The sequence below is a fragment of the Macrobrachium rosenbergii genome, chromosome 6 (assembly GCF_040412425.1).
Source record: "Macrobrachium rosenbergii isolate ZJJX-2024 chromosome 6, ASM4041242v1, whole genome shotgun sequence".
Lineage (NCBI taxonomy): Eukaryota > Metazoa > Arthropoda > Malacostraca > Decapoda > Palaemonidae > Macrobrachium > Macrobrachium rosenbergii.
Window position 1 is genome coordinate 23790289 of NC_089746.1, and position 12624 is coordinate 23802912.

Here is a 12624-nt window from a genome sequence, read left to right on the forward strand (position 1 = left end):
AAACTTCATAAGTTTGGGGAGAAGTGGAAGATCTTAGGAGCAGAATAGTGGATCATCAAGGTTCTGAAGGAGGGCTATGCCATCCCGTTCATGAGGGCTTAAAGGGGCTGAAGGAGGGTTATGCCATCCTGTTCATGAAGACCCCTTTAGTCACTTCTACCTGCGGATTGATGGCCTACTCAGCAGGCTCAGAGAGACCTTTGGCTCTTTTGGAAGGGGTCTCCTCCCTCATTCTAAAGAGAGCCATAGAAGAGGTCAAGGACATCAGTTCAGAGGGCTTCTACAACCGTCTTTTTGTGGTTCCCAAGGCATTGGGGGGTTGGAGGCCAGCCCTTGATGTAAGCACCCACAATCGGTTTGTCCGGAAGTTTAAGTTCAAGATGGAGGTGAATCAGTCAGTCCTGGCATCCATTCACCAGGGCGATTGGATGATAACCTTGGATGTGCATACTTCCATACCTTCATCCATCCGGATGCCAAGAAATATCTAAGATTCGTCTTCCAGGACAGTCTTCCAGTTTTGGGCTCTTTGCGCTGTTCTCTCTACAGCAGGAGGTGTTCACTTGAGTCCTTGCCCCTGTAGCAAAATGGTTCCATTTGATAGGCATAAATGTCAGTCTGTATTTGGACGACTGGCTTCTTTGATCCCCCTTCGAAGGAAAAATGCATGAAAGACTTGCGCAAGATTATTCTTCTCATTCAGGAACTAGGCATTCTCATCAACCTCCAGAAGTCCCAGTTGACCCCATTGCAAGAGATCCTCTATTTGGGGATGGCTCTCAACTTTTGGACTTTTCTGGCTTTTCCATCGCCCAAGAGAATTGCCAGCTGCCTTCAGACAGTCCACAAGTTTCTAGTCCTTTCATCTTGCTCGGTCCATCAGTGGATGAGCCTACTGGGGACTCTGGTGTCCATCGAGACGTTTGTCAAGTTAGGCAGACTTCATAGGGTTCTGCAATTCTTCCTCAAGGCCAACTAGGACAAGAAAACACAGCCGGACACCTATGTGTTTCCCATAACCCCAGAGATCAAATCGGACCTGCAATGGTGGCTGTCCAAAAAAGACTTTCGGAGGGAAAGTCCCTTCATCCTCTGAGCCCAGACCTGGACTTCTACTCAGATGCCTCAGACCTAGGTTGGGGAACCCTCTTGGGGAACCAGGAATTTTCCGGGATGTGGTCCTCAGAAGAACAGAACCTTCACATAAACGTCAGAGCTGAAAGTGATTCACTGAGGACTTCAGTTCTTCTTGAACTTGGTTTACAACAAGGCCGTGGTAGTTCATGCAGACAATACAACTGCCTTAACATACATACAAAAGCAAGGTGGCACTCATTTCTTTTCTTGCTGCCATACAGCAAGAGGCAAGAGATCTTCTCCTGTGGATGGATCAAAATGGAGTGATTTTGGTCACTCAATTTTTTCAGGGCAAACTAAATGTTTTGGCAGATGAACTGAGCCTTCAGAAGCAGGTCCTTCCCACCGAGTGGACCTTGGAACCTCTGGCATGTCTGGATCTGTGGAAACTATTGGGCTGGCCAACATTGGACCTGTTTGCCACCTCAAGGAATCGGTGCCTTCCTCTCTTTTGTTCTCCAGTCCCGGACCCTGTAGCATGGACAACTGATGCCATGCTGCAAGATTGGTCCAACTTGGATCTTCACGCCTTTCTGCCCTTCAACATGGTCAGAGAAATGCTGAACAAATTTCAAGCTCATTGCAACGTAACAATGACCCTCATAGCCCCGTTCTGGTCCATGAAAAAGTGGTTCCTTGACCTTCTATGGTTGTTGGTGGACTTTCCGAGACTCCTTCCCCAAAAACCATCTCTACTCAAATAACCTCATTTCAAGAGATACCACCAAGGGTTGTCCGCTCTTGTCCTGACAGGCTTCGGACTGTTTGGAAGCTTGTCAGAGTGCAAGGGTTTTCAAGACGTGCTGCAGAGGCTATTGCAAGATGCAGTTGTCGATCTTCTAGCCGCATCTACCAGGCTAAGTGGGCAATTTTCCAAAGTTGGTGTCAAAGACAATGTCTCTTCTTCTGAGCCATCTGCGACTCAAATTGCAGATTTCCTCCTTTATCTGAGGAGCTCCAGGAATTTGTCATCCTCCACCATTAAGGGGTACTGAGTTATGCTTAGCTCAGTTTTTAAATACAGAGACCTGGATCTTTCGTCAAACCCGGATCTTAATGACCTCATCAAGTCCTTTGATATGTCCAAGCAAAGGAAGGAAGATCTGGTCTTTTGGAACCTGGACATAGTGTTGAAGTGGCTGACAGTTCCCTCTTTTGAACCCCTTTGTTCCACTTCTCTGAGGAACCTCATGTGAAAGACTCTCTTCCTTGTGGTGTTGGCTACTGCTAAACGAATTATTGAGATCCAAGCCATTGATAAAAGGGTAGGATTGTCACAAGGAGACGCAGTTTGCTCCTTTACCCTAGATTTTTTTTTTAGCCAAGAACAAGGAACCTGTTCATTTACCATTAAGAATTTAATGGACATCTTTGGATCTGAGGAAGAAGGAGAGTTCTTTATCCTGTTAGAGCTCTGAGGTATTACCTGAGCAGGACCAAGATCAGAGGGCCATCCAGTAACCTCTGGTGTTCAGTTAAGAACCTGTCTTGCCCTCTGACTAAGAATGCATGGTCCTTCTTCCTGAGGGACTTAATTACTGAGGCGCAGTCTCTACCTCTCTTGCTTCCAGGCAAAATATCTCTCACTTCCATTCTGCAATCGACTTACTGGAAGTGCAAATCTATCTTTGCATCTCACTATTTGAAAGAAGTTGAAACAGTGTTTTAAAATTGCAGTACCTTGGGGCCGTTATCAGTGGCTGGCATGGTATTGGGGGAGGATTCATAGGAAGCACTCTTTTTCTCCTACTGTCTTTTTCCTTGGTGTAGGGTTTTGAGCTTTGGGGAGTACCCACCAGTCTTAGTGGATGGGTGGTGGTTTTCCAGTGTAGGTGACAGCATTGCCTGGTTGTTTTTAATGTTGGTACTGCACCCAGGGCAAGGGCACTTATGTATGCTTTGCGAGCCATGAGGCCTATCCTCCGCTGCAAAACTCCCCCTTAAGTATAGGCGCCCCTGGCTCAACCGCCATGCCACTACAGGTTAAGATGAGCACCAACCAGAGGCAGAATTCACCTGCAATAGCTTTTACCAGGTAAGGAAACTACAAGCATTGCTTCAGTGCTAGCAAATTTTCTATTTCAAAGTCATTATCATGCTTTAATGTTTTATCTAAGTAACATACCAAGTAACTGCATAGCTAAAGTTTCAAACTATTGCGACAGCCTAAATTCAAAATTCTGGCTAGCGCTTCAATTGTTTTGTGTAGGTGACTAGTCCTGCCCACTAACAGGAATACCAGGAATGACCTAGTATACAATCTCATTCTGTTTCTGCCCTACTTGGTGTAAACATCGAGTACTTGCAGCAGCTTTTTTCATTATTCACTGGTTACCTAACTGGATTTTGGTGAAGTATCAGCACTGATTTTGTGTAGCCTTCAAGCTTACAGCTTTCAGGATCATGATTTCATTGTTTTGTTGTTAAGATCTGACTCAAGTTTATCATATTTTGCTACAGTAGCAAATTTGCAATCAATGATTAACTCACCTTTACCGAGTAGTGTAATAAAACTTTTAATATGCGTTCGCTACCACCTTTCTGAGTATCGTGATAACATAAACATTGCATCTGCTACCATCTTTACCGAGTAGGGTAATAAAACGTAAACATTGCATTCGCTACCGAACTGATATTTTTGGTTAATGAAATACTTATCTGCAAGTCTCAAATAATGTTTGATAGGAGTGAGATTTGTCTGTATGATGGTACTCTGTGCACTTCATAGCATTTGTGGGTAAAGTATTAATTGAACATCTTATTTTTACACTTTCCTTTGCAGAGAACTGAAAAGTGTAATGGCAAGAATGCAGTAGGGAGATTGTGCTTAATGTTTAAGGTTACGATGAGCTTTAGCAAGAGAAGAAGTTCTCGACCGCAGAGAACCGTGCTCTGGTACTTGGTTCGGCAGTGCATATACTAAAACAAGGATGACATGAATCGTGGAGAGTTCCACATTTTTTAGCAACCTGGCTTCCAGCTCATACCACAAGCTCCCAGTAACGCTCACCTGGTGCCAACTCAGAGTGCTCGGCACCCGCTATTGGCGCCAGTTACTGAGATCCTGGTACCAACTCTGTCCTACTTCTGGCCCTCCTGCCATTTTTATCCACTGGTTCTTGTGTCGACTCTCCTGGACAAAGTTCCCTGTCAGACTCCCCTAAACCTGGGAGGAAGCAAACCGGAGGTTTAAGGGAGATCAGTGAGGTTTGCCCACGGGTAGTTAACCTCTCGGCTGAGCCTGTCGTACGTGGATCCCAGGACTCGGTGGACAGCCACTGGAAAGGCACCCAACTTGGAGTCCATGCTTTATCATCCAGTGATTCAGATTCCAGTGCAAGCAAGGGGTCGCAGTTGGCGCTTTAAAGGTGCATCCAGGCCATTGAAAAGGCCTGCATCTGCTGCTGAACGTGCTTCCGTGTAAGCGGACCGGAGATCAGGAGCATATTCCTGAACCTTCATGCAACTTTGGGACAACTCCATTGGGATCCGAGTTTGCAGTGACATCCGAGCACCCAATGGGCTCCAAGTGCCCAATGGGATCCGAGCACCCAGTGGGATCCAGGTGTCCAGTGGGATCCAAGGGATTCAAGCATCCAGTGGGATCCAAGGGTTCCAAGCATCTAGTGGGATCCAAGCGTCCAGTGGGATCGGAGGGATCCAAGCGTCCAATGAGATCTGAAGGATCCGAGTGCCGAGTGTCTAAGCGCCCAGTGTTCGAGCGCTCAGTGTCTGATTGTTGACTGGCTCCAGCTTTTCAAGTGGCCAGTGCCAGTCCCTGATCACCATGCGCCAACTCTTCAGTATCAGACGCAAGCCTCTGAGCGCCCTATAGTCTGCTTGCAAGCATTTTGGCTCTCTTCAGTCTGTTCCACATTCGCCTAGAGTTCAAGACGAGCCAACGTTGCTCCCTTTTTTAGTGACAGTTAGTGTCTCGGAGTCCTGTCTTTTGCAGACAGGGACTTTTATGTCCAGAATTTGTGAGCTTGTTGAAGAATCTCCCACCTCTGGCGTTTTCTTCGTACTCCATGAAGTCTCTTAGGGATTTGAGAGTTTGACTGTTGAAAAGGGAGCAAGACTAGTATCTTTGGAGTAAAGTTTCCTTCAATGGAACTAGTCCTCCTTGTCGAAGATCTTGTCAAGATTTTCAAGTAAGGTGGTTTCTTGACTGGCAGCAGGAGCACAGCTCACACTCGCAATTGGCTACTTTCAGACGGTTCTTTGATTTCTAGACCCCTTTTCTTACTGGGAACATTAGTAGATGAGTCTACGGGGGACTCTGTCATTCACTGCGACGTTAGTCTAGTTAGAACTTCATAGGAGAGTTTTGCAATTCCATCATCCAGTTCCGAGATTTTATGGCGCAGACAGAAAGTGCCGTAACGGTTTTGGTTCTTCATGGCCGCTGAATATACACTTAGATGATGGTTGCCGTTCTCAGCTTCATGTCAAGTGTTAAGAAGGCTAGCTTCTCACAGTCTTCCTGCATTGCTATTGTTTCTGCTGTCTCTTCTTCAGTCTGACTTCTTTGGAATGGCAATGCCTTCTCTCCTGAACACATTTGTTGGAAGAACTTACTTGGTGCCAAGCTAGAGGAGGAAGTGCCTTGTACACACTCGATCCAGTGTCCCCTAGCGACATCCATTTTCAAAAGCCTGACTCCTGTTCCAGAGTGCTCGGCACTTTATAGCCAGTACTAGGCTTCTGCCGCTGAATGCATATCGCCTGCTCACAAACTTCTTCCTTTTAAAGGATTGTGTCTGACGGCAGAAGAATTCATCACTCCTGGTTTTGGACAAGGCCACTGTTACCCCCTACTCAGGCTTTTAAGCCTTTTATAAGCATGATAGATTTTACTTTCCGTCACATACAGTTCTGCATATGTTTGTTCCGACACAATATACAAACACTCGGTCCTTTACATTAGGGATTACTTTCAGGCGTAGGCTGGAAACGGCCGTTGAACTTCGAACAAGGTGGTTAGGCAGTTAACTTCTGTCCGGGAGGCGGGAGTACCGCCTGCGCAGATGTAAACATTCCAATTTGCTTTCGGCCGTCTTAGCGCTTGGACGTTGTTCTTCGCCGCTCTCTGCCTGACAGCATTTTTCTTCTTTTTTGGTGGGAAAATTCTTGTTTTTTTCTTCAATTATGGAAAAGCCATCTAAACCCTCCTATCCCCAGCGTGTGTGTCCCGGGGTAGGGGGAAAAAAGTGTAATTCATTTAGATCTAGAGTCGACGTGGACCCGCACGCACTCTGTACATCTTGCAGGGGGCGTGTGTGTTCACGTGACGATACTTGTAGTGAGTGTTGTTTGTGGTCCTCCGAGCAATGGGGCAAGTTCGAGGGGAGGCGACGTTACCGTCGTAAGCCTACCAAGGAGTCGTCTGAGGGAAATACGCCCCCGACGACTCCGTTGGTGGCGAATGTGTCGGGTTCTTTTCTCCCTCCCGGCGAACTTCCCCTTCTCACTCCCTCTCCCTCGGGTGAGGACTCCCCCTCCCCTTCCTCTTACGTTTCTTCGTTTGTGGAAGGCGCTGGGAGAGTTGGACCGCGACATCCTCTCGGAAGTCTCTTCCCGCCCGGAGGGGAGTTTTTCCTCCGGAGTGGGTGGAGGCTTCTTTTCTAACCCGACTTTTTGCTTCAGGTCCCAGACTGGATAGCCAGGCGATGAATCCCAGTTCTTCCTGGCTACACCTGGCCCTACCTGGCTCGGCTCTGGAGGGATTGGCTCCCCTGCCCCCCCCTCCAGTCACGACCCACACGGCAGTGACAGCCACTACGACAACCGTCACCTACTCGAGGTTCGTCCAGATGCCGATTTCAGTGGCTTCGCATCTGGACACCCAAGTGTCGGCGTCATCCGCGGGCCAGCACGCTGTTCCACTGCCGCCTGGCTTCCTGGCTCCTTTCACGCGTGCTGGCCCCTCCTACATGGTGACGTCATCATTTCCATATGTGACTGTTGCTGCCCCTGTTGCTGACCATGGCCTGTCTTCGGATACAGTTCCTCGTCTGACTCTCCAGCCCGGCCCTTCGTCTGCTTCCATCCCCATCCCAGCGACCTTGGCGCGGCCCGACTTGAATCTTCACGTGGGAGGGGCGGCGCTGCATCCTGGCCCCGCCCACTTTGGTTCCTGGCCGGCGCGCGGCTCTCTCCACCCAGGCAAATGCTGGCCCGAGCTCCGCTGTCGCTGCCCGGGATGTGCCTTCTGCTGCAGCCCCTCCTGCTGTTCCTGAGTCGGCGGCCTCGCTTTCCTGAAGCAGATGGTGAAGAAGAAGAAGAAGAGGTCTAGGAAGGTGTCGTTGTTGTCTTCATCTTCATCTTCATCGTCGTCTTCGTCTGCTGCTTTTTTTTCCTCTTCTCCTTCCGAGGCTTTGCAGCTGAAGAAGAAGAAGTCTGCCTCTCCCCCCCAAGAAACCTCGTACTGAGACTTCTAAGGGTCTGCCTCCTTCCACAGGGAAGGCAGTGGGATCTCTCGTCGGCTCTTCCCGATCCTCGGATCAGGGAATCGCTGCCCGGCCCCGGGCCAGGGGCACCAGGAGCCAAGGCGTGCAGACCAAGGTCGGCACTCCCCGCTGCGCTAAGAAACCTCCTGCCTCTAAGGCCAGCGAGTCCGCTGCCGGACACTCGTTCGCGAAGTTGCTCGAGTACCAGCGTCCCCAAGGAGACTCGGGCACCCCAGTCTGATACAGAGGACACTTCGCGCCGCACGGACCAGGGCGTGGGACGAGAAAGAGCCGGGGGCATGCAGGTGCTCCGCCTCTTCCTGCTGGCACTCCTTCCAGTGCCAAGTCAGATTCCCGGGACAGTGCTTCAGCCCCGCAGGGCCGAAGCGCAAGGAGGCAGGGAAGAAGTCTCCTACTCAGTCTTCCCGAGAGGCTCCGGCCTCGAAGAAGTCTGGGGCGCGTCCAGAGGACAGCGCAGCTCGCGCCAGCCAGCCGCGCTCGACTCCTCCCAGTCCCCGGCCACGCCCGCGCGGCCAGTCTGGCTCGGGAGGTGCTGCGCGCTCGGCTCGCGAGCCGCTCCGCTCTCCTCGGGAGATCGTTTCACCTGGGCTGAAGCGGTCTCCTCGACCTGGGGGCTCGTCATCACCGCGGGTTGGTGACCACTCTCGGCCCGCTGCCTCTGCTGGTTCTGCCAGTAAAGGCAGTGGGAGCGCCCGATCTTCCTCGCCTGTCCCCTCCGCCCCTTCGGTCTCCTCCAGGGGCCGCGAGTTGGAGAGGAGGAACTCTGGGGATTGTTCTCCTCAGAGTTCTACTGCGTGGGGGTATGCACCTGGCTTGGTCCTTGGCTCGACCAGGTCCTACACCCGCGTAGTTCAGGAAGGTCCTCGGGGGTCTGCCGAGGTTCTCCCTCCTGCAGGGAGAGTAGTTCGGGAGGACTGCACCCTGGAAGGACTCGAGGGTCCTCTGCCCCAGGATGCGGACACCCCCAAAATACAGAGGACTTTTGCTGAGGTTATCGCGCTGATTCGTCAGCACAATGACCTCGGGGAAGGGACCACGGCTTCGTCTGTGGATCGTCCGTCGCGCCTCGAATCCTTCTGGGGACCCAAGAAGGAACCCAAGGCTTCGGTGGGGCTGCCGTGGTCCACGCTTGCCGAGGGGGTTCTCGATCGGGTGAACGGTCTTGTGCCTGGGCAGGACAGCTCGCTCGATCGAGCTGCTCGGACAAGCTTCTTTCCCCCTGCCTGGTCAGAAGCGTTTCTACGCACCAGCGGAAGGGGCGTTGCTGACCAAACAGGTTGACCCGGACCTGACTCGTTTGGATCCGGGTCTGTCGTTGCAGCAATTGACTGCAGAGAACATTACTCTCTTTCAGCAAGAAGCTGCAACCATGGAAGCCACCGCCATGACGGCCTTCCAAGCAGTCTCCTGGCTCGATCTGTGGTCATTCACAGTATTGAAGGCAGCTGCTTCCTCAGGCGCTATTGTACCTGGGGAGGACTCCGCCTTTGGGAGACTGTGCCAGTCTGGAGGTAGGGCCATTTCCTACCTCGCCCACCAGACTGCAAACCTGTGGGCAAACCTAGTGCTAAAGAGGAGAGACGCTGTTCTCTCTCGCTTTGCCAGGTCCGTAGGTCCCGAGTCAGCTATCGCCCTTCGGAATGGACCGTTGCTGGGTTCCTCCTCTCTCTTCCCTAGGGAGTTGGTGGACGCCGCGGTGGACAAACGCCGTGCCGATGACAGCGACCGGCTTGTTCACCAGGCAGTGGCTAAGACCTCCGGGTCTTCTCACCCCACTGCAGCCAGGTCTTCGGGCCAGGCTGGCACTTCCTCGGCCCCTAAGAAGTCCCAGTCTTCGAAGGGGTCCCGAGGAAACACCCAGCCTTCTTCTTCCTGAGAAGGGGGTCACTCCGCCCCTTTCAGCCCGTTTCCATGCCGGTAAAGGGGCAAGGGTAAGAAGAAGAAGGGGAAACGCTAGGGGCGGCGTTCCCCCCCAAAAGCTGCCGAAGGTGGGGGTGCCTGTCGAGCCATTGGGCAACGTGGCAGCGACACGGAGCCGAGACCTGGATAGTGGATGTCCTTCGGGAGGGCTATCTACTACCCTTCGAGTCTCGGCCTCCCCTCACCTACACTCCGGTCCATCTCCAAACTTATCTACCAGGTTCGTCGAAGGACATTGCACTACAGCAAGAAGTGCAAGCCATGCTGAGCAAGAGTGCTGTAGAAGTCTTGTCGGACCAGTCTCCAGGCTTTACAGCCACATCTTTCTCATAGAGAAGGCATCAGGGGATGGAGACCGGTCATAGACCTCTCTCCTTGAACCGTTTCATTCCCAGAGTCGGTTCACGATGGAAACAGCGCAAACTGTGCTGGCCTCCATCAGGGAGAACGACTTCATGCTTATGGTGGAATTGAGGGATGCGTATTTCCAGATACCCATCCATCCGCCCTCGCGCAAGTACCTCCGCCGTCCTCGGGAGTCGGTCTTCCAATTCAGGGCACTTTGCTTCGGGCTCGACCGCTCCCAGGTGTTCACGAGTTTTCTCTCTCGTGTCAGCTTGGGCCCACTCGCACGGGATACGTCTACTGAGGTATCTCGACGACTGGCTAGTCCTGGCGAGCTCTCTTTCGCTGTTGCTACAGGACAGGATCGTCTCCTCAAGTTTTGCCGGGATCTGGGGATCATGGTAAATCTGGAGAAGTCAGATCTCACCCCAAGCAGAGGACAAAGTACCTGGGCATGCTGATAGATACGGTGGCAGCGAAAGTCTTTCCCTCGGACTCTCGTATCAGCAAGTTCAGGCAGGCAGCACAGTTGTTCCTGTCACGGCAGGAGCAACCAGCTCAGGAATGGCAAGTCGTCATCGGTCACCTGTCGTCATTAGAGAAACTAGTACCTCACGGGCGTCTTCACCTGCGGTCTCTCCAGTGGAGACTAAAGGAGTATTGGTCCCAGTCCCAAGACCCCCAGTCCTTCCTCATTCCTCTTTCCGAGGAGGTGAGAAAGGACCTTCACTGGTGGTTGGACGACAGGAACCTCTTAATAGGAGTATTCCTGCATACTCCCCCTCCGGACATGCTTCTGTTCTCGGACGCATCGACCGAGGGATGGGGCGCACACGTGGAGGAGTTGCTGACTTCGGGAGTGTGGCACCGAGGCGACAAGCACCTTCCATCAACATCCTGGAGCTCAAGGCGGCCTTCCTGGCCCTCCAGGAGTTCCAGGATCGAGTGATGGGACACTCCGTGGTACTGATGAGCGACAATACCACGGTAGTGGCATACGTCAACAAGCAGGGGGGACTGGTGTCCCACCAGCTTCATCAGTTGACGGTGCAGGTGCACGAGTGGGCCGTGGCTCACTCGGTAGAGCTGTCAGCCAGGTATATTCCAGGCAAGAGGAATGTCGTGGCAGACAAGCTCAGCCGCCAGAGACAGGTGGTAGGGACCGAATGGTCCCTCCATCAGGAAGTAGCAGAAAGGCTGTTCGACCTGTGGGAGCGTCCAGCCATCGATCTGTTCGCCACCCAGCACAACAGAAAACTCCAGGTCTTCTGTTTTGTCGTGCCGGACCCATGGGCCACTGCGGAGGACGCGTTCCAACACCCGTGGGACAATCTCGACGCTTACGCTTTTCCCCCATTCTGTCTGATTCGCTGTGTGATCAGCCGAGTGATGATCACCCTGAATCTCAGAATGACTCTGGTGGCACCCAAATGGCCCCAGGCCATTTGGTACCCGGACCTGCTAGCTCTCCTCTCCGAGGCACTGAGAGAGATTCCCCTGGCCCAACCTTCTGCGTCAACCTCACGCAGAGCGGTTCCACCTGGCAGTGCATTCCCTGTGTCTTCACGGCTGGAGGTTATCCACCATCTCTTGCGAGCAGAGAGGCAGGATTCAGAAGATTCACGCCATCGCGGATAAGCAACAGAGATGGCAGGATGGCCCCTCCCCTAGGGAGGCATATACTGTATATACATGGTATATATTTAAAGGCTTTATAGCCTTTCCCACAGAAGATCCTCCCATATTTGTAATGTTTACGTTCTGAGAATCAGCAGCACTACTAACGAAAAGAATTAGGAAAATAATTTTTACCAGGGAAAGTGGTCCGTCTTCTGTGGTTGGTGTCGTGCGAAGGGGTATCTCTCGGAGTTGCTTACGATGAAATTCGGATTTAATTATTTTTGCAGTGATTTAAGATGAGCTACGTAACATGATGAAACATCGCTGTTTTCCGCAATATGGCTGCCGATATGGCGGTACTTTTTAATTTTAATTTTTGATGAATATTTCTGAAAAATCCATGATGCAGTTCAGCAGATATTAATAATTATTAATGGAATTAATGAAATATTTGGGTCTTCATATATTGCGACTATTTTTGAAATTTCGCTATATATTTTCTCTTATAATATACGACTTCCGAGGGTTCACTGTACCAGGAAAGTGGTCTGTCTTCCTTCAGCAGGTCGCGACTCCTCGTCTTCCTTCGCCGAGAGAAGCTTCTCTCCATTTCAGCTGTAAAGGCTACTGCACCGCACTCGGCCTAGTCTTACAGCTGAAAGGAGTAGACATCTCCTCCTCCTTCGAGATTTCTCTACTGATGAGAAGCTTCGAACGGTCTTGCCCACCCAGGGATCGCAGGCCCCCTGCGTGGGATGTGACTCTTCTTAAGGAGCCTGACTCGTGCACCGCACGAGTCTTTACGAGAGTCGTCAGACAGGGATCTGACCCTCAAGACCGTGTTCATGCTTGCCCTGGCATCGGCGAAGAGAGTTGGTGAGCTTCACAGACTTTCCTTTGATGTTAAACACTCGAGGGGATGGGGATCAGTTACGCTCGATTTCATCCCGGATTTCGTAGCTTAAGACTCAGAACCCTTCGGTCCCTGACGCACGGTTCAAGTCCTTCACAATCCCCTCCCTAGAGGACTTTGTAGGTAATGATCCAGACGAGATGCTACTGTGTCCTGTTAGGGTGCTGCGGCGCTATCTGAAGAGGACTCAGCACCTCTGGCCTGAGTGTCGACGACTCT